This window comes from Pseudochaenichthys georgianus, chromosome 9 (genome assembly GCF_902827115.2).
Source record: "Pseudochaenichthys georgianus chromosome 9, fPseGeo1.2, whole genome shotgun sequence".
NCBI lineage: Eukaryota > Metazoa > Chordata > Actinopteri > Perciformes > Channichthyidae > Pseudochaenichthys > Pseudochaenichthys georgianus.
The window spans coordinates 44735814-44759787 of record NC_047511.1 but is presented as its reverse complement, the minus strand read 5'-3'; the positions used below and the strand labels follow the sequence as shown (position 1 = coordinate 44759787).

The following is a 23974-nucleotide window of genomic DNA, read 5'->3' as shown; positions in this document are numbered from 1 at the left end:
ATGTTGCGTCTCATTTATACACAGTGGGGTATTTACTGACGTAGAATACAAATCTCTTTAGCTTGTGTTAACCACAGACCTTATTAATTCAGACTAACAACCAAAACACATTCAGAAAGCCATTGAGACAAGGGGACAGGAAGTGATAAAACGCTGACTTGAATCTGGGTCATAAGACTATAAAGTCTGTGTGCTTTTTTGTTTTAATGGAGCATTCACATCAGAGATTCAAGTTATTGTTTCTTTAAAGGCCCGTGCTTTATTTAGTTAACACATGCCACTCCTGACCCCCAGTGGATATTTGTTTTACGACACTAGAGAAGGAAACCAGCGAAGAAGAAGATTATCTTGGTTCAGAAGGGGGATTGAATAACAAATGTTTTATGTAATGTGTGCTTGCAATACTTACTTCATAGTACTTCCGTAGTGCAGCCAGTAAGCAAACTCTGAAGCCATATATCAGTTCTTCAGTGGGAGACTGGAAAGTGACTCTGGAGTACCAGCGGGTCAAAGAGCTGGGAAATAAGCAGCAAAATCACAAAATGTTTATAATATCTTGTACCTAATACATTTAAATCACTAATATGCAGATATTATATGTATGTTGTAAAATACTTTTTGCATACTTTAAAAGCGGTGAGTCTTATTATGTGTGGCAAAAAAAACGCAAAATAAACTCTTGATATTGTGCGACACAATCAATATTAATAAATAACAACTGAGAAAAAAAACCACCTTACCTGTTCAGACTTGCGACAAAGCCCATGACTGATTGATGAGATTTGCTGGTGTCATGGTGGACGTCAACACCCACCACCATCAAGTGTTTCTATAAAAGTGAAATAAAGATTCATTATTTCCCCATTTACGGCTCACTATTTAACCAGTTAAGCCCCATGCCCCCGGTACCGGATACAAGAGATCAGCTAGCAAGCGATCAGCTAGCAAGCGATCAAAACTCGCGGCAGGGGAAGTAAACCCAGACCACACACGACGTAGCTTTACGGAGCATAAACGGGAAATATTCTTACCTTTTGCAGTTTCTGATCAAAAGTTGTGTTCAATGGCATTAAAACGATAAAAAACACTGCTGAAGGTTAATCCATAGGTTAACCCAATGTGTCTGTGTCACTTTGAAAATGATTACTGATATCCATCATCATATTTATGGCTATAACCTAGTTTTCAGTTTTCAGAGCGTATGACAGCTTCCGGTTTTTGGCATTCTGGCTACGCATCACTCATTCACCAATGGGTAATGTTTAGAGGGATTTTTAGGAACTTCCCCTCGATTCTATTGGCTCTAACGGTTCAAAAGAGGTGTCAATCATCAAAATCGACAGAGGGGGGCCAGATATATGGCAAATCCACCCAAATGACCCCAGAAGAGTTTTGCTTCTTCTAAACCTCTCTAAAAAGGTCAAATGTCACTTTTTTTTGCATCAATCTTGATACAGGGTACTTATATGTTGTACTTTGGATTCCTAAAGCTTTTAGTCTACTATCCCATCATTCTGTATTGATTCTGACTTTTTTACATCCACTCACAGGTTTATCATTGCTTTGAGAAAAAAGATTATTAATGTTCCCCTTTTAGAAGATATGGTCATTCGTTCTGGGAATGTCATTTTCAAGCCTGAGACCTGGGAAACAGGCTCGGGGCTTAACATGATAAACAACATCTCCGGAATGCAGTTCCAATGTTACTCAAGGTTCCTTCTCTTCTCTAGAGATCATTTAATCTAACGGGTATCAGATCCTAGGACGCACCACTAAGTTACTCTGATTGAAAATGTGTAGTCTAAGGCAGGGGTGTCAAACTCAATTTCATCACGGGCCACATCAGCATTATGGTTGCACTCAAAGGGCCGGTTGTAACTTTAAGACTTTATAAACATACATATAAAAATATTTAATATATATAAAATAATGTAATTACTTTATTGCCTCTGCATTGGATATTATCGGATAGGGTAAAAACTTCATAAATAACTACATCTGAAAGCAGAAGTCTAGGGCAAATAAGTGCAAGTCTCTTCAGTGAGAATGTCACAAAATGATTTTAAAAGAAAAAAAGAAGAGCCACATTCTGAAAAAAAAGTGACATTAAAAAAAAGAGTCAAATTTAAGATGCATTGTGGGACATGTAGTTTATGGACAATCGTGCATCTGTAAATCAGCATGTAAAGTACAATAAACATATTACATTCTTTCAGAGCTCTTGCGGGCCACATGAAATGAAGTCGCGGGCTGGATTTGGCCCCCGGGCCTTGCGTTTGACACCCCTGGTCTAAGGCTATAACTTATCTAAGCAATGTATCTTATGGCACGTTTCCACTGCAGGGCCTTGCACGGATTAGTACGGTATAGTTAGCCTTTGTAGGCCAGGCTCACTTTATGCTGCGTTTTCATTACAGTTTAGGAACTGGGGCAGTAACTATGGTAACGCAGTGTAGGCGGAGCCGTGACGTCATCTTCAATGCGAACCACAGAAAACCAACATCAGCCGTTAGCTGTTAGCCCTCAGAGCTCACAGCTCCTCATATCTGTTCAGAAACTAGACAAAAGTTAAACAAGTACAAATCACAGACTGTCTGTGTCGTGGCGAATACAGTCGCTGGTTTATTTATGTCTGTAGGCCGTTGTTGTGAGTGTGGACGGTCGGAGCATATATAACGTTAGCTTAGCCGATCTCCATTCAGAAAACACGCATTTTAAAAGGTTTTTTCGCCTGCCGTCTGTCTGCAGACTTGTCAAAGCATTAATTCATGGTTTTCACTAACCGGTATCAGTATGTTGTTACTTCGGCATCATTTTGGAAACGTGTATTACAATTAAATCACGGTCAAATATGTTTAATTTTGTTGTAGTTGTAGCCCCCTTGCCAGCGATTCTCACACTAGTTTAGCACACTCAGCCCGACTCAGCCCGGTTGTTGGCCCGGAAAGAACCACGATTTTTTTGGAGGGCCAGAAAAACTGTGAATCATACCCGTTAGCCGGACTACGCCCAAGTGGAAACGCAAACAACAAAACGGGCCGGGTTTGGCACGGCACGCTTAAACCGCGCTGTAGTGGAAATGCGCCATTACATGCTTAGCAATTAAATGTACATATAAATAAGAGAATTAGTACAAATGTAACATTAATCAACCCCTTAAAAATAGCTGGGTAATAATGCAATGTTATGTGGATGTCATCAAACCTGCATGTGACCTGAACTGTTTAAATGTTTCCGCGACATGACCAATGGCAGCCCTAAAAGCATTCCTATATAAACTACTATTTGAAACATTATGACCCTGAACATCACCTAGCATGGCAACATAAGCTCTGATGGATTGCCTAGTAGTTAATTTTCTGACACAAAGCACTGTGTGATAAACAAGTAGCAATACAACATTTTAAAAATACTCCGTTACAAGTAGAAGTCCTGCATTTATAATCTTACTTTAGTAAAAGTATGGGTATGAATAAAGGCCTTTGTGAAACTCCTATATCTAATTACTGATGCATTCATGTGTTCATCACAGCTGGAAAATATGTATTTAAATACTATATACTAGGGATGTAACGATATATCGAATATCGTGGTAAAAATTACCGCGATTTTTTTTTAAACCTTTATTTAACCAGTTGGTCCCATTGAGATAATCGATCTCTTTCTCAAGGGAGACCTGTCCAACATGGCAGCAAGTAGGTTACACCATGAACATAAAACAACAGATAACACAAAAGGACCCGTATCTACAGGGCTACATGCACACACCTAGAGACATGGACAAGTACCAACAGTATATTCATATCTCTGTCAATAAGCCTCACCTTCTTGGCAACAACCGTATTGTTTTTGAAGAGGTGGAGAGACGATGCACCGTTTGACCCACTGCTGTTACCCATGGCCAAAGCATATCTCTCCGTCCCAGCAACATCAGCACCAAGCAAGAGAGTTGTTTCCACAGCAGAGGATTTTGTAAACACCCAAACATCCCAGCTTCTACCTGGAAATGTGGACGTGCTCATATTCCTAAAAGATAACCTTGATGACGCTGAGCGAGTGAGTGAGAGTTGAGTTACTTGAAAAGCTAAAGTGAAGCTTGATTTATTCTATTGCAGGGTCTGATTATTATATTGTTGACACTTTAAAATACTACTATAAAAAAAAAAAAAAAATGCAATCCCTTTATTTTTCAATAGTGGACTTTTTATCGCGATAAATATCGTACCGTGAGTTTTTGGTATCGTTACATCCCTACTATATACAGCTGATGGATATCTTAACCTATCACGATATCCCAATGTTTATTTAAAAATGGTTATTTTGTATTAGCTAATAATCTAAATCTGTAAGTAAGTTAAGCCGTTATGTATTTAGTGGAGTAAACAGCACAACATTGGCTTCCAAAACATAGTGGCGATTGAGACTTTATCCAAGTACAGTATTTGAGGAAAGTTACTTTGTTACTTTTCACCACATTATTGGTCAGGACAATCACGATGTTTTCCCCAAACTATTGAGCCCAACTGGATAAGGTGTCCTGATTCTCTTCATAGATATTTTAAGCATAAATACTAGGGATGTCCCGATCACCTTTTTTTGCTCCCGATCCGATTCCGATCATTTGATTTTGACAATCTGCCGATACCGATTTTTCCCGATCCGATCTTTATGCAATGCATTAAGAGAAAAAAAAGTTAACAGATAACGGCTGGTCATCCAACGCGATGAATTCAGCTATCTTGGCTGTTATTGTGTTGGCCTTTTCCCTGTTCTGGGGCAGTTTCTCTTTCCTTTAAAAGCCTCTGAAAGTGTCCGGTTGTTTTCAGTGCCGTTACCCGAGTGGGCGCTGTGTACTCGTCGTGTTGTTGTTGGTGTTTGTTTCTCAGGTAGCGTATTAGATTGGTCGTGTTGAACGTAGCTCTGTTCTTTCCACCACAAGGAACCTCTGCCTTGCAAACATTGCATCTGGCCGTTACACTGCCTTCGCTTTCAATTTTATAATACTTCCAAACTCCTGACATTTGCTCTGTCCCGACTCCCGAGTCACCAGCTGAACGTAGCCTCTCGTTAGCTTACTGCTACTATTAGACACTGCGCCCACTCTGTTGCCAGATTTCAGAGGAATAAGCAACCAGGTCTAAACAAGCCCAAAGAAAGCAACACATACATGATGTTGTGTAATTTTAAACCAAAACTAAGTCCTCAGGATGACTTTAAGACGTGAACATGGTCATTTTTGTTTTGTAACATTAAATAAAAAAAAAAAATTTGATAAAAAAAAAAAAAAATCCCGATCCCCGATTTTTGGAAAATCACGTGATCGGCTCCGATCCCCGATCACGTGATCGGATCGGGACATCTCTAATAAATACACAAACTCACCAGAGGGACATTGACCGTCCACAGCTCTCCTCCCAACTTGCTGTTCATCTGCAGGAGAATCTTTTGGGCCACACTCTTCAACTTCTGCGGCTGGGAAATCGTCCGGATATTGATGGCCTACGATAAAAAAAAAAGACTTAAGAACGTAAAAGAGAACGACATTTTAGACGAAAAATAATCATTATCTTTTTCTAATGTAGACCAGCTTTGCAGAACCACTTGGAGCGTGGGAACACACCTGAGATGGGATGGGGCTTCTGACACAGCAGAGCTTCTTGATGGCGCTGTACAGATCGTCTCTGTTTCCCGTCATGATGCACACCACCAGCTGCATGTTGGGCTGGACACAAGAAACGAACATTCAATCGCGGCAAGAGCCAATCAATGAACTGGATTTCTCTTGCATTAGTTTATTTATATGCGTTTATGCAGAGGTAAGGTAAGACAGGTATTTCTATTTCAAAATGCTGGCAGTACTCCCATTTGAAACAAGCATCCTCAATGTCTGAAATACTTATTCTGGCGACACAATTAATCAAACAATTGCAATATGGAAAGACCAAACAGATCATGGCAGCATTACCCATAATCCCCTCTGTTTCAGCCCTGTTTCCAAAGTGCTGATTCTCTGTCTGTTACTTTAGATGAAAATGAGGAGCCCCTCCCCACGCCCCTCTGAGAGAGATTTGGTTACAAAGAACTCAATGGTGCTCTAGAGGAGATTCAGGTGATAAGGGGGGGGGGGTACCTTGGTTGCTGATTGGCTAATGGCTACACAAGACAACACATCGTTATGACATCACAAAGTGGTCTAAATCTGATCTGCTCATTTTCAGACAGGTTTTTATAGAAATGGATCAGGACAAAAAGAGAGAGAATGTCTTTCCACAGAGGAGACACATGTTGATGTAGAAGAGACATGAGGAAGAGGGGACACATGTTGATGTAGAAGAGACATGAAGAAGAGGGGACACATGTTGATGTAGAAGAGACATGAAGAAGAGGGGACACATGTTGATGTAGAGGAGACATGAAGAAGAGGGGACACATGTTGATGTAGAAGAGACATGAAGAAGAGGGGACACATGTTGATGTAGAAGAGACATGAAGAAGAGGGGACACATTTTGATGTAGAAGAGACATGAAGAGGGGACACATGTTGATGTAGAAGAGACAAGAGGAAGAGGGGACACATGTTGATGTAGAAGAGACATGAAGAAGAGGGGACACATGTTGATGTAGAACAGACATGAAGAAGAGGGGACACATGTTGATGTAGAACAGACATGTAGAAGAGGGGACACATGTTGATGTAGAAGAGACAAGAGGAAGAGGGGACACATGTTGATGTAGAAGAGGGGACACATGTTGATGTAGAAGAGGGGACTCATGTTGATGTAGAAGACAGGCATGAAAACGGGTCAGGGATGAAAAGGTGAGAAGGATATTATCCCTCTAGGGGGGTCCGGGGGCATGCTCCCCCGGAAGAACATTTCATATTTTAAAGCAGGGGTGGGGAACCTTTTTCCTCTCAAGGGCCATTTCAATTTTTACAATATCCTCAGAGGGCCGTACAAGTTATTGACCTCTGCTTAAAAAAAACTAAAATCACAGCCCATTCATTTCATTCTGTGCAAAGAAAAAGCAACCTCTGAATCCAGATATCTCGCCATGACTCGCGTATGCACGTGCACGGTGTGGCGTGACCACCAACACAGAAAGATATGGACACAAGATGTGTGCAAATGTATTTAGTTTCCTATCCATGTGAATATGATTTAAGTGGGGGGGGGACCTAACTCCTCTAGGGGGGTCCGGGGGGCATGCTCCCCTGGGAAGATTTTTTTTTTAAATGTTGAAGTTAAAAGCATCAATCTGGTGCACTTTGAGAGCAACATTAGGAGATCTATGGACACATCTCTCAACACCCAAACAGAACTGTAAGCAGATTTTCTTTTAATTTATGGATTTTTGACAAATCACTCCCCTTTCAAACTGTATTCTTCTTTATTAATAACTGTCATATAGTATTTTATACCTGTTTACTTTATTCTCTCTTTTTTTAATATTCTTCTTATATTCGTTAGCATAGCTAGCTAACCAGATGCTAATGATAACAACACAGTTATTGACTGTCTGATCAGTGTGACAGATGAGCAGATCGCCACTGGGCTTTCAACTAAAGACACAGACACGCAGAAACTGCGGCATGTGTATGGACTTATCGGTACTGCAATGTCTGAAGTGCTGGAGTGGCGTTCTGGTGCTCTCCGTCAGAACTGCACCCCTGTCAGTCGAGACATAATACCACGTGATGACACGTTAGGCTCGTGTTGTGTTCAAGGACCCTGACCGTGGCCAGGAAAAACAGGCACTCGCTTGTTTAATTTTTTGCGGTCTAGATTTTGTTTCATTTTTTGCGTGTGTTTATAAATTACCTCGAGGGCCGTACCAAATTGTCTCGCGGGCCGTATACGGCCCGGAGGCCGGAGGTTCCCCACCCCTGTTTTAAAGCATCAATCTGATGCATTTTGAGATGCATTTTTTTGCCAACCTGGGCAGAGCTGGAGAAACTTAACTTCAGCCATGAGTCAAACATATTATGACCTCCTTACTCAGTATTATCAGGGATGCAAACTCATCAGGTATGGAAAAGGTGACAAGGACCCAAGCCCCCCCGACCCCACGGGATAACGGCTTTAAAATGAGGAATAACAGAGGATTTTAGCAGTCAGAACAACTAAAGCAGCAGTTAATAATAACAGAAACGCCAAAGAGTCACATCTAATAGAAATATATAAAAGCATTTATTTTAATTGTGTCAGTTTATAATTCTGGCAGCACTGTTGAGCATTTTGAAAATGTATTGTCATGCCTCTGTGCAAGGCTGAGTCTTTCTATCTTTATGGCATCTGGTGTAAAGTAACTAAATTCATAAACGCGGGTACAATTTTGAGATACTTGTACTTTATTTAAGTATTTCAATGTTTTGCTACTTTGTTCTTCTTCTCCTCTACAGTTCAGAGGTACATGGTGTACTTTTACTCCACTACATGTATTAATACCTTTAGTTACTTCACAGATCTGGATGAATGATGTGAAATCTAATCAAGTGTTGAATCAGACTTTAGTTCCACCTGGAGTAAATCCACCAGCTACCCTGCAGTCTACAAAGCCATTCAGACTAGCTGCATCTTCACCAGCTTTGAGAACACTTTCATGATCAATCATTATAAAACATATCATATATATTATTCTGAAATGGACCAATCTGCACAACGACTACTTTCACTATATTTAGATGAGAATACTTTTCTGCTTTTACTTGAGGAACATTTTGAATGCAGTACTTTTACTAACAGAGTATTCCTATTCCTACACTCTGGTACTTCTACTTTTACTCAAGTACAAGATCTGAGTATTTCTGCTTTTAATCAAGTACAAGATCTGAGTACTTCTACTTTTACTCTAGTACAAGATCTATACTTATACCACCTCCGTTTATTGCCTATGAAAAAAAAACTATTAGAAAACGAAGGCTAAAGTTAACGTTAGCAGATAGTGACAATGTATGCTACCTAGCTAGCTAGCTCAACGATAATATTGCGACATCTAAGTGCACATCACGCTCTGCGCTCCGACAGGGAGCTCTGCTCTGAACACCTGAACAGCCCGTTCTAACAGCTGTTCACCAGCGGTCCAGTCTGTGCCACAGTGACTCCGGACCGCACAGTTAATATTAACGAACGCACCCGTAGCTAATGTGGCTGCTGAAGCTAGACCATCATCGCGGAGCAGCAGAGCCGACAGGCAGGAAGACTCAGCTCACGCTGCATTATTATAATATATACAAAAAGAACACCATGCGGTCATGATGGCACATAACAGCTCGCCAATACCCCAAAAAATATTTTTATTGCAGATCTACATGAATCACACAAACGACTTATTTTGGATTCAAAACGGCGAATTTCGCCGAAAGGTGAGTGATTCTCATGCCTGAGAAGAGACATGAAGAAGAGGGGACACGTGTTGATGTAGAAGAGACATGAAGAAGAGGGGACACGTGTTGATGTAGAAGAGACATGAAGAAGAGGGGACACGTGTTGATGTAGAAGAGACATGGAGAAGAGGGGACACAAGTTGATGTAGAAGAGACATGAAGAAGAGGGGACACAAGTTGATGTAAAGAGACATGAAGAAGAGGGGACACATGTTGATGTAGAAGAGACATGAAGAAGAGGGGACACATGTCGATGTAGAAGAGATATGAAGAAGAGGGGACACATGTTGATGTAGAAGAGACATGAAGAAGTGGATTTTGCACAATAGGTGACCTTTTAGTTTTGGCCACTAGATAGCATTTGTCAAAGTTTCTTTCATACCTCGCTGGTGAGCTGAGAGTGGATGCTTTTGACGTAGGTCTCGACGCGGTCGTCCTTCAGCTCCACGTGGATCGGTCGCGCCAGCCTCATCCCGATGGGACCGGACACTTTGTTGAAGACGGAGACGAGCTCCTCCGCCTGCTCTGCACAGCGGCGAGGGTAGAAGATGGCCCAGATGTTCAGTGGGACCTGAGAGAGAGACAGTCAGTGAAGAAACACAGAAATACAGCATGCCCCGTCTCTCTCACGACAGCAGGGCATGTTTGGTTTTCTCTTTGAGGGAAATAGTTTTTTTGAAGCTGTTGTCGGCCTGTGGGAAAATGTAATCATAAGGAATGAAGCTGCAGTTAGAGCCATAAGAAATGAATGCAACTGATTATTTAATGTTGTTTTTATAGGCAATAATTTAAGCTTTGTTAGTTCCAGGTTTAATATGTGCAATAAGTTCATTTCAATAAGTTCTGCAATAATCATTGAACCAGTCCGGCCCTCGACGAGTACCCATTTTTTTTATTTTGGCCCACTGTGTATTTGAGTTTGACCCCCCTGCTGTAGACGATCTGTAACAAACATGGAGTATTTATTTAAGTCAGTAGAATAAGATTTGTAGGCTTGGACTTCCCGGCAGCTTCACAATACCGTAATTTTCGGACTATAAACCGCACTGGACTATAAGCAGGTGTTTTTAATGTTTAATTACCATATGTAAGCAGTCCAGCCTTTCGGAACCCGTTGGTGATCGTGGATGTTTTGACACTCCTCCACGCCGTCAGGATCCACTCGCAAACTTGAGCGAAAGTTGCTTTTCGCATGCGACCAGTTTTGGTGAATGATTTATCGCCGCTAGTCATCCACGCCTCCCACTGAGCGAAGGGTTTGTGCATGAAAACTTCCTGTGCACAAACTGTCTCGCTCTCGTAATGTCCGTCTGTCTTGCTCTCGTTCTGTCTCTCGGTTCCACTTTTACTTTGGCGCGCGACCTGTCTCACTCTTTTCCGACCCGCCGCTTAAAGGTGGCGGACGTGGAACGGCCATAGAGCCCATAGAGTTAAAGGTGGACTGTAACCTGTAAAATCCATAGATTTAGGAGGTCCCCTAGTGGCCGTTAGCTGTACAAATCCATAGATTAGCCGCACCGTTATATAAGCCGCAGGGTCGAAAAATGGGAAAAAAGGCGCGGCTTATAGTCCGAAAATTACGGTACTTCATTCAGATATTTACACGTATTTTGGATTTACCCAATATCGCGCTAACTGCGATTCGGATACTCTATACTCGTCCATATTGCAATTTATAATAACCGCCCTGGACGAGATGTTGTTACGTTATCCTGTGTTCATATGTAATCTTGCAAAGTGTGCTTTTAGAGAGAAACTTCAATTAATATGAGGGAATTAAGACCTTTTAAACGAGTACTTTGATTTCAATGGCGTCCACTTGAATCCGTTTCTCCCAGTTTTTAGACGCTAAATTCTCCAAATCACAAATGAAGAGGAGACAGCACTCACTGAGCTGATTGAACGATCCCGGCAGATCTCTCTGGACCAGGAGACATCGGAGCCGCAGGTGAAAGAGTTGGACTGCAGACAGATGGTCTCCATGGGAAGAACTCTGGCTTTAGTCTGAGCGAGAGAGAACACACGTCGAAGTTAATGTCAATATATACAACAAATAAAGTGGCCAAGGATCACCTGAAGCGTAAAAAGCAACACATTCAGTGTCTTTTTCTTGTGTTTGAATTTAACATGACACGGGATAAAATGTTTACTACATCATTCCACATGTACGCTTTCATAGTTGTGATGTGTTCAGCATCAACCTACAATGTATAACATAATTAAAACAAATACAAACCTTTGAATGAGAAGGTGTGTCCAAACTTTTTACTGGTACTGATAAAATATTCTTTGAAGTATGAAATGTTGATATAACACTTATATACTAATATGTATTTGCTACAGTATGTTTTGTGTTATGTATTGTTGATATTTATGTTTTGTTCTGTTATGACGCCCTGTGTGGAATGCTTTGGCAATACTATGTTTAAAATGTGGTCATGCCAATAAAGCCCCTTTGTATTGTTGGGAAAACACTGGATGTCCTCTTCCAATATCAGAGCAACATGATAACAAAGGTATCCCAACTGTAGCTGTGAACATGACAGGATGTCTGATGACCTGGAAGTGCATCAGGACTGTTTGAGGCAGATGATAGCTATGTGATGATGACATGATGATTCAGCCTCTATGGAGATAGACATATGACAAGCATGCTCATTTCTGACGTGGAGCTAATCTGAAGTAAACATTGAATACTGCTTTCTACTTCTCCATCTTGTGACTGTGTCCCTCTCTTGGATATCAGCATGTGAAGGACACTGCTCAGGAACTAGCTAATGCTCTGTATGTGATGACTCCTTCCATTCTGGAGAGGATCAGACACATGGATCCTGAGGTTGAAGATCAAGCCGGGGACCAGTGAGACTTTCCTAACATATGACTAAGTATATTGTACTTTATGAAATACAGATGTTAAATGTGTGACCTTTTCTAAATCAAATATCAATAAAATGTAAGCGTTTTTTTAATACAGACCCAGTGCTGGTGCAGATACATGGATCCTGAGTTGAAGCTCAAGCCGGTGACGAGAGATTATTAACATTTTTAAGTATTCAGAAAGTCACAATTTTGAGAAAAAGTCAGAATTTTGAGAAAAAGTAATGATTTTGTGAAAAAAGTAATGATTTTGAGAAAAAGTAATAATTTTGAGATTTTAAGAAAAAAGTAATAATTTTGAGAAAAAGTAATAATTATGAGATTTTGAGGAAAAGTAATAATTTTGAGGAAAAGTCATAATTCCTCCATCTTGTGACTGTGTCCCTCTCTTGGATATCAGCGTGTGAAGGACTCTGCTCAGGAACTACTTGATGCTCTGCATGTGATGACTGCTTCCTTTCTGGAGAGGATCACAGATACATGGATCCTGAGGTTGAAGCTCAAGCCGGTGACGAGGTATTATTAACATTTTAAGTATTCAGAAAGTCAGAATTTTGAGATTTTGAGAAAAAGTCAGAATTTTGAGAAAAAGTAATGATTTTGAGGAAAAAGTAATAATTTTGAGAAAAAAGTAATTATGAGATTTTGAGGAAAAAGTAATAATTTTGAGGAAAAGTAATAATTTTGAGGAAAAGTCATAATTCCTCCATCTTGTGACTGTGTCCCTCTCTTGGATGTCAGCATGTGAAGGACACTGCTCAGGAACTAGCTGATGCTCTGTATGTGATGACTGCTTCCTTTCTGGAGAGGATCAGACACACATAGATCCTGAGGCTGAAGCTCAAGCCGGGGACGAGTGAGATTTTTCCAACATGTATAAACCGACCAAGATGATATCGGAGTCGAGGTCCAGGCCCCAGCGGCTCAGCTCCTTCTGACTGTCAGGGTTGGTGCTGATGTTCTTCAGAAGCTGTTTGATGGCTTGCGTGTGCTGCTCTCCGCTCACATTGATGTGCATGGTCAGGTCCTAACGAACAGGAAACATATCATTATACATACATTTATGAACTTAACGCAAAAAGGAAGGCAATGTGTGTTCTGGTAGATGATTGCTTCATGGGCGCACCCCACATGCTCAGATCTGCTGCTCATCCCACAAAGGCTCGTTCCTCACGAATGTGGCGCCATTGGAAAGGTAAGAAAACAGGCTCTCCAACGGTATACGATGCAAACAAAGAAATAATCTACCAATTGCCTTACCTTTTGTGTTAAGTTTATTTTCAGACCTGTATCTCCTAATACGACATATTATTTGTATACAAGGACTAATACTGTATAGCAAATCATCTGGTTTTGAATATCAACATATCCAGAGTTTTGTCTAAACCTTTAAAGCGATGCTAGAAAACATTATTTCTGTTCGTCACAAACCGTTCAATTATTCCTAAAATAGGAGAATGGTGTCGAAACAGAGCAACAGACAGCTTTGACGTCATGTTGTTGTTTACGTCCGTGGTGCCATCTTGTTTACGGGCGTCATGTTCTCGTGGGAATTGGTATACATCTTATCCAAGATCAGCGCCACAGTATCACAGAAGAAACCCTGATATCTATTAATACTTATCCACCACTGTTTGCATTGTAACATCCACATTTATATGTATTTATTAAACACTATTCCAAAATGAAGTCACAAACCTAGCTTCCCCTAAGATAAATAAAGTATTTGAACTAATATCTAATAATCATAACGAAGCTATACATCCTGTCTAACATAATATATTATAAAAGACAGTACACATGTACCTTCATGGCTCTGAAGTCCTTCCTCATTTTGTCTGGGATTCCCGTCATGAAGGAAAGCTCCGGCACGAGCAGAATCTCTCAGTGATGATTTGCTGCAAAACATTTTAATACTAAAGTTATCTACACAGCGAGTTACCTGTCCGCCGACGTATTTGTTATTACATTTCCTTCTTTACCATTAAGAAATTATGAGCTAATTGCATGTCTTTTGACTGTTATTGCGATATTGGAGGAGTTTGTTATATACAAAATATATTAAGGCGAGACACTCCAGGTGAATAGGGTACTTTTTTTAACTTAAAGATATCAGCAAGACATTTCTCCAGTTAATTTCTTACATTAAGACAATTGTTTTTTGTATTACAGGTTTTCTGAAATAGCATGTTTAAATATGCAAATGAGCCATTATCTCATTAAATATGCGCATATTTTAACACATTTCAGGAACACAAATCTGAACATTGAATAAAGCCAGGTTCAAAATTCTTGTTTCATTTTGTAGTCATATTCGAATCTAAAGTGTTTACAGAAGGTGTTAGAGAATCATTTGCTCGACACAGTTCATCGTTTTCTCCTCTCACCGTCTCCTTTCCCACGGCACAGGTCTACGGCCTTGGGTATCGCTGCTATCTCTCTTAAGGAGGGGCAGCTTGGGCGCATTGTTGATGTCAGCTTATCACCGAGCACAAGCTGACATGAGATAGTTTATTATTCAGGGACATCGAGAGGCCTTTCTTTTATCTGGGACGAAGGTTCCCTCGCGAACATTCTTCTCTATGGACGAGAGCTCTATAGATTCAGGGTCCATCATTGTGTAGTCTCGCTGATAAAGAATGTTGATTATTACACTGCGAACTAGTTAAAACCTCGAGCTGCAGAAAGAGTTCTTCAGAATTGGTTTGGCAACCGCTGTCAACTCGTGACACACCAGCTGTCTTCTTCTTCTCCGGCCGTAACTCCAAATACACTGCCATCAAAGCTCCAGCTCTCCTCGTGTCTCTCTGAGTCCTGTTTCCAAATGCTTCAGAAGTTTCCCTCACAGAAGGGATTTCGGATATCTCTTTGTATCACTCCATAAATCAGAAAATACTGTCAACAGCCCTAACATATCAATTTTCGCCATGTTTCTAGGCATAAAATGTTATATAATTCAGGCTATGAATTATATATGATCAAACCCTTCTTTAAAAACCTTCAGAATATTGATAGGAATATAACTGGAAGGTTTGGTGTAAGTGCTACTGAAGTGGAAATATCCTATGTCTCATGAAACAACTCATTTTGAGGAAACGACCTTGAAAGATTGCCGTGTGGCGCTACCTAAACCCTCCTGTTCTCTGGATCTCAGAGAACGCTAACTTTTGATGAATTTAGGAGAAATCTACAGACACGAACAGACAAAGTAAAGTAAACACCTAAATGTGTATTTTGTACGTTTTCATTCCAAAAGACTGAAAGAAAACATGTTGTGGAATCAAAATAGCACAAAATTGACCAGTGCATGAAAAACGATGTCTTTGCCTGCCGTGTCTCGCCTTAAGAGGAAATACCAAACAATATGTGTTAAGTGGGGATGGGTATCGTTTGAAATGTATCGATTCCAGTTCTTATCGATTCCCCGTTTCGATTCCAAAATATTAAAAGAAAAAGGTCAAACGTTTAGATAACAAAAATATCTTTATTCTTTTAAGCTTTAACTGAAATTGTTACAAATAAAAAATATACATGCAATACAATACGTATTGCACAATAGCTGTGCTTTATTTTAACTGAGCTGTGCCTGTGGCCAGCTATTAACAGGCATTACACTGCGCCTCGTCTTTCTTAGTGTAGTGACTCCTCACTTCAGAGCGTTTAGCGCGACCCATCGTTGGTGTTATGAAGCGACTGAGCTCGTGAACCGTCAACGGGGGGAGCCTCGCTGCGGGGCAACTGTGGTCCTCGGTCGCCTGACAGCGCAACTTACACGATGCCGGTTAAAAAAAAATAAGGGCGGTGCCGGCCGTCAGCAAACCGAGCCGGCCGTTCTGTGATTCTCCAGGTCCGCCCTGTATTCTACCGGGTCACCGCGGCGCAGACGGACCCGCTGGAATACAGGGTCTACCGCGTTTAGGAACCGTTAAGCAGAACCGAAAAGGTGTATTTTGTACGGGTACCCGGCATTTTCTTATCTGAGTTTCGGTTCCCAACCCTAGTGTTAAGTCTGCACAATATGGTTTGTAGGCCAGGATATCTGACCAGCTTCACAAAACTTCATTCAAAATTAAATATTAACACACATAGAGCCTTTATAAATATTGTGTTTCCTCCGATTTGAATATTTCACTGGTACATATTAAGATTTTGGTACAACTTAGAATCATCAGAACCTATAGTATTCATGTATATAACAAGTAAAGATAAAGTAGGTTGTTCAAGCAAACACAGAGTGCTTCTCCCATCGGATGAAATCTAAACAGCTGGATATGACGATCCTAATGAACCTAAATATGTTGTGTCTTTCTAGTCATTGCTATGAACCGTTGTCGCCACAAGATGGCATTCTGATGCAAGAGTTGCTGTCAGCCGAGTGATCTCCTGTACAGAGACTCACTGTTTAGCAAAGGCTAAAGCATTTACTGATGTTTAAATCACAAAGCACCTCAGACATAATCAAAGCTTAACGATGTAACCCATGTAAAAACAACCGGCTATACATGCACATATTCACACTTTGATGAAGGTCATATTGTTCTCTTGCACTGTTTTATTTCTATTCTGTTATTTCTTGAACTATTTGATTGGTTTTATTAGTTTGATGTGCTATACACATGTTGCATTGTTGGAGGAGCCCTGTGCACATGACAACAAAGCCTTGAATTGAATCCGACATGTTTACTAATACTTGTATTTTCCTCGTGTTCATTCCGTCCTGTATTTCTCTTATTCCATTGCTGCTGGAGCACCGGACCTTCCGATGGGGATCAATACAAGTCCATCTAATCTTAACATATCACACACAGACATGCAACTATCCCCTCAATGGCCACTTTATTAGGTACACCTGTTCACCTGCTCGTTAACGCACATATCTAATCAGCCAATCACATGGCAGCAACTCAATGCATGGTGAAGACGCCCTGGTGAAGAGCATCAGAACGGGGACGAAACGTGACTTAAGTTTAGGGCTGCACGATTTTGGGAAAAAATCTAATTGCGATATTTATTTTTAAGCGACCCAACGTAAGTTTATTGTCAAATGTGGCCATAACTCCGGCTAGGAAGGTCGCATCAACGTACTCCCGTCTCTAGCACCCCGAGCTACGAGTGAAAGAACTAAACTTACATGAAACTTCCGTTGGGTTGCTTTAAAGTCAAGCTTCAGTTTCAGACTCACCCTGTAATAGAAACATGTGACGGAGCATCACTAACCGGACTCAGAAACCATCTAGGAAAGCTCCATAGGAAGCCATTTGGAAAGGGCAGGCACTTTCAGAAGCACTTGGATCAATCTGTCTATCACCTTCTATCAGGGGCCACTTCTGATGGTTAACAATGGCTGGTGCATGTGGAGCACAGCACTTCTGATTGGTGTGGATGACTGACACACAAGAAGAAGATTTAAAATCGATTAATCGTTCAGCCCTACTAAAGTTACTTTGACCGTGACGTGGTTTTTCAGGAAGTGCTGATCTACTGGGATTTTCAAGAAGAAACCATCTCTCGGGTTTACAGAGACAGGTCAGAAAAAGGAGAAATATTTGGTTAGAAGTAAAGTGAGGCGAAAGTGAGATTCTACCTTTCCTCCTGGCTTGGCCCTCTCCTTCGGGCGATGCATGAGCAGCGGTTGGTCCATCTCTTTAATTGTAATCCCGTAGTTCTTGCTGTAAAAAGCACGAGAAATTGCAATAAATACACGTGTAAGTACCAGTTGAGGCTTCATCGCTGCTCTTAATTAAAGGTCCCCTATTATACTGTTTTTATCAATATATCACAGGTCCAGATATATACAGAGCCTGTCTCTGATTGGCTGAAACACCAAGATCATTGCAGCATTACCCATAATCCCCTCTGTTTCAGCCCTGTTTCCAAAGTGCTGATTCTCTGTCTGTTACTTTAGATGAAGATAAGGAGCCCCTCCCCACGCCCCTCTGAGAGACATTTGGTTACAAAGAACTCAATGGTGCTCTAGAGGAGATTCAGGTGATAAGGGGGGGGGGGGGGGTTACCTTGGTTGCTGATTGGCTACACAAGACAACACATCGTTATGACATCATAAAGTGGCCAAAAATCTGATCAGCTCGTTTTCAGACAGGTTTTTATGAGAATATGGATCAAAAAGAGAGAGAATCTTTGGTCCTGAAACTTTCAGAGTTCTCTTTACACAGAGGGGACACATGTTTGATGTAGAAGAAGAGACATGAAGAAGAGTGGACACACGTTGATGTAGCAAGAGACATGAAGAAGAGGGGGGACACACGTTGATGTAGAAGAGACATGAGAAGAGGGGGACACATGTTGATGTAGAAGAGACATGAAGAAGAGAGGACACACGTTGATGTAGAAGAGACATGAAGAAGAGGGGGGACCACGTTGATGTAGAAGAGAACATGAAGAAGAGGGGACCACGTTGATGTTAGAAGAGACATGACGAAGAGGGGCCACATGTTGATGTAGAAGAGACATGAAGAAGAGGGGACACATGTTGATGTAGAAGAGACATGAAGAAGAGGGGACACGTGTTGATGTAGAAGAGACATGAAGAAGAGGGACACATGTTGATGTAGAGGAGACATGAAGAAGAGGGACACATGTTGATGTAGAGGAGACATGAGAAGAGGGACACATGTTGATGTAGAAGAGACATGAAGAAGAGGGGACACATGTTGACGTAGAAGAGACATGAAGAAGAGGGGACACATGTTGACGTAGAAGAGACATGAAGAAGAGGGGACACATGTTGACGTAGAAGAGACATGAAGAAGAGGGGACACATGTTGACGTAGAAGAGACATGAAGAAGAGGGGACATGTTTGATGTAGAAGATACATGAGAAGAAGAGGGGACACGTGTTGATGTAGAAGAGAGAAGAAGAAGAGGGGACACATGTTGATGTAGAAGAGACATGAGAAGAGGGGACACATGTTGATGTAGAAGAGACATGAAGAAGAGGGGACACATGTTTGATGTAGAAGAGACATGAAGAAGAGGGGACACATGTTGATGGAAGAGACATGAAGAAGAGGGGACACATGTTGATGTAGAAGAGACATGAAGAAGAGGGGACACATGTTGATGTAGAAGAGACATGAAGAAGAGGGGACACATGTTGATGTGGAAGAGACATGAGAAGAGGGGACACATGTTGATGTAGAAGAGACATGGAGAAGAGGGGACACATGTTGATGTAGAAGAGACATGAAGAAGAGGGGACACATGTTGATGTGGAAGAGACATGAAGAAGAGGGGACACATGTTGATGGAGAAGAGACATGAAGAAGAGGGGACACATGTTGATGAAGAGACATGAGAGAAGAGGGGACACATGTTGATGTAGAAGAGACATGAAGAAGAGGGGACACGTGTTGATGTAGAAGAGACATGAAGAAGAGGGGACACGTGTTGATGTAGAAGAGACATGAAGAAGAGGGGACACATGTTGATGTAGAAGAGACATGAAGAAGAGGGGACACATGTTGATGTAGAAGAGACATGAAGAAGAGGGGACACATGTTGATGATCAAGAAGAGACATGGAGAAGGGGGACACATGTTTGTAGAAGAGACATGAAGAAGAGGGGACACATGTTGATGTAGAAAGACATGAAGAAGAGGGGACACATGTTGATGTAGAAGAGACATGAGAAGAGGGGACACATGTTGACGTAGAAGAGACATGAAGAAGAGGGACACATGTTGACGTAGAAGAGACATGAAGAAGAGGGGACACATGTTGATGTAGAAGATACATGGAGAAGAGGGGACACGTGTTGATGTAGAAGAGACAGAAAGAAGAGGGAGGACACATGTTGATGTAGAAGGACATGAAGAAAGAGGGGACACATGTTGATGTAGAAGAGACATGAAGAAGAGGGGACACATGTTGATGTAGAAGAGACATGAAGAAGAGGGGACACATGTTGATGTGGAAGAGACATGAAGAAGAGGGGACACATGTTGATGTAGAAGAGACATGAGGAAGAGGGGACACATGTTGATGTAGAGAGACATGAAGAGAGGGAAGAGGGGAACATGTTGATGTGGAAGAGACATGAAGAAGAGGGGACACATGTTGATGTAGAAGAGACATGAAGAAGAGGGGACACATGTTGATGTGAAGAAGAGATGAAGAAGAGGGGACACATGTTGATGTAGAAGAGACATGAAGAAGAGGGGACACATGTTGATGTGGAAGAGACATGAAGAAGAGGGGACACATGTTGATGTAGGAGAGACATGAAGAAGAGGGGACACATGAAGAAGAGGGGACACATGTTGATGTAGGAGAGACATGAAGAAGAGGGGACACATGAAGAAGAAGGGACACATGTTGATGTGGAAGAGACATGGAGAAGAGGGGACACATGTTGATGTAGGAGAGACATGAAGAAGAGGGGACACATGTTGATGTAGAAGAGACATGAAGAAGAGGGGACACATGTTGACGTAGAAGAGACATGAAGAAGAGGGGACACATGAAGAAGAGGGGACACATGTTGATGTAGAAGAGACATGAAGAAGAGGGGACACATGTTGATGTGGAAGAGACATGAAGAAGAGGGGACACATGTTGATGTGGAAGAGACATGAAGAAGAGGGGACACATGTTGACGTAGAAGAGACATGAAGAAGAGGGGACACATGTTGACGTAGAAGAGACATGGAGAAGTGGATTTTGAACAATAGGTGACCTTTAATGTATCGTGGTTTGGGTTCCCGCTCAGTGTTCAGAGCGAAACTCACCTGTAGTATTCCACAAAGGTGGTTTGGGTGCCGTCCATCAAAGTGAACGTGTCTTTGGGCGACTTGTCCCACTCGATGCTGTCGATACGGTACGTGCGGTTGTTGTATCGCGTGATGACGATGTTTCCGATGAGCTCTTTGGTGCATTCGTCCTGGAAGTACTCCGTGCACTCTTGGTACATTACGTTCCTGGAAGACATCCGTTTTTACTTTAAATAGAAAAGCTACATCGTGTCTTTTGGCCTTTCCAGGAAAAGGGCAAACCCAGGACAGGGATGTTCTTTTTATAAATAATATATCGATGAAATCATCACTGCCCTCCAGCTCACCTTTCATTCCCACAGGAAGGGGTTATAGTGGTCGGGAGAATTGACGGTTTAGTCTCGGAGGACAGATGCACTAACAACGTCTTCTCTTAAAACCTGGTGTTCAAATATGTATGACGATACCACAGAATATGACATTTATATAGCTATATGGTCATGGCACATCCAATGTTTAAATTTGTATGAACATGTCTCGAGGACATACAAAAGTAAACATGATAAAAGATGTCCTCATATTTATTTTATAAAATGACAAGGCAAGTGTAGCATATCACCAACAAATGGAAATGGCTTCAAGATAAGAGTTATTGTAAATTGTAATCCCTGTAATGATGCTGTAAAATGTCCCTTTTGTTGTTCTGTTTGTTTCATGTGGAACTACTTGAGCAGGGATACACCTGGGTCAATAAAGGTTTGAAATTAAATGAAGATTTTAGGCCAGCCCTTTAAGCCCCGAACAAACGATAACTTCACTTTTAAAAAGGGGAAATTAATAACCTCTTTTCTCAAAGCAATGATAAACCTGTGAGTTGGATGAAGAGTCAGAATCAATATGGATTTGTTTTCATTTTAAAAGTAAGATTGAACACAGTAAACATTTTTAAATTATAGCGTCCGTCCAAAAAGAAAACATTACTTATAGTGAAAACCACCCTTGAATGATGGGACTGTACTAAAAGCTTTAGGAATCCAAACAACACATGATAAGCGCCTTGTATCAAGATTGATGCAAAACAAGTGGCCTTTGACCTTTTTGGAGAGATTTAGAAAAAAAAACCCACCTTTGTGGTCATTTATCGTTTCTCTGGAACCCATTGGTCGATTTTGGTGATTGACATCTCTTTTTAACCGTCAGAGCCAATAGAATCGAAGGGGAAGTTCCACACACACGTTACCATGAGGAATGAGTGGTGACGCTCTGAAACCTAGGCTCAAACTCGTATCCTCCTCACAAATCCCTGCGTCAGCTCCAACTGGTCCAAAATCCGCCGCCCGTATCATCACCAGAACTCCTTCCACCAATCGTATCACTCCGGTTCTCCAACATTGGAGCATAGATTTGAAAGTGGTCGGTGTGTAGCGTGCTCTGCTCACAGGCTTCCTCCAAGTTTACAGTAAAACAAACTGGTGGTGTGACCAATGGCCATTTACAATTATTAATACTATTACTAGCATATATATATTTATATATATTTTAGTTGAAACTAAGCCAAAAAAAACAAAAAACCATATAAATAATAAAAAAAAAACATATAAATAATAAAAAATATATATAAATAAAATCGATTTTAAAAAATAATATTCGATTATGGAGACTGTAACGAATAATCGCTGGCATCCCTAGTACCTTCTGCCCGCCTGACCACCATGGGGTCACGAGCCTTCAGCCACTCTGCCCCCGTCTCTGGAACTCTCTCCCACAAGACATCCGCAATATGGACTCACTCCCAACCTTCAAACCCAGCCTGAAACACACCTTTTCAAACTGGCGTATTCAATGTCTTAATAACGTTTCTAAACTGATTGTTGTTTTTAAGTCTTGTATTACTGTGTGATCTTCGTCCTGGAGAGCTTTGAAAGGCGCCCATAAATAAAATGCATTATTAAATATAATAAACATGAAGATGGATTATCAGGAATCATTTCAAAGTGACACGGACACATTGGATTAACTTTTGATCAGAACAGCGAAGGGAAGAATATCTCCGTGTTTCCTCCGTGAAGCTACGATGTCTGTGTTCGCTTCCCCCGTCGTTCTGATCGCTCAGTGATGATACTTATACGTCTGGAACCTGTGGAATCCCAGCTTGCTAATCGATATCTTGTTTGTGCAGTTCTGTGCTAACGGCAGCTTCATTTTTAATTTAGCTAAAGATGGTTCATATCGTCAGTTAGCTCAGTTGAGTGACACATTCATAGTTTATTAAATGTTAATCGTATAAATAAAGTGTCATAAGTTTGACATAAGAACATGAATGCATCTGTAAACTTGCCACTGTCTGAATGCTTTCCATTTGTTTCATTACATGTCACTTGTTAGCGACTTACATACTCAGTACTGTGCAATTTGGGGTGAAGTGTCTCAGGGACACAACGACATGCTGACTGCAGTGGGGTTTGAACCTGTGACCCACCGATCCCAACACATACGCACTAACCCACACTACATTTTTCTCTTCCCTGCTGATGTCCCCGACTTCATATCGGGAGCTATTTCTTTACTCGTTTGCTTTATTATCATAAATACTATAACTCACACTTACGCATTGTGTTTATTTCCGAACCGGGGTAACAACAAACGTACTTCATCTTAACCTGGTGTACTTATTTGTACTTTTACTTGCCTTTTATTTGATATGCAAGGGTACCCTTTTGCGTTTAATCCGCACTGCAGCTGCTGTAAAGCCGTGCATTTAAAATATGTCTGATTCTGTTGATTTTAAGCTGCAAAAACTCACATGACATTCAGCACCGAGTCATTCCTCAGGACTTTGTGCGACACGTCCACGTTCAGGTACATGCCTCCGTCTGTGCGCTTGATAGCGGTTGAATAACCTGGCCACACTTGCAGCCTACACACACAGGGAGACACACACACACACACACACACACACACACACACACACACGATAGTGAAT

At 41.2% G+C, this 23974-nt stretch overlaps 1 pseudogene; it reads right to left on the bottom strand.

Moving 5' to 3' along the window:
• Positions 1-251: 251 nt before the first annotated feature.
• The window catches only part of LOC117452950 (piwi-like protein 2), a 41403-nt pseudogene continuing 17680 nt past the window's right edge, over positions 252-23974 (bottom strand).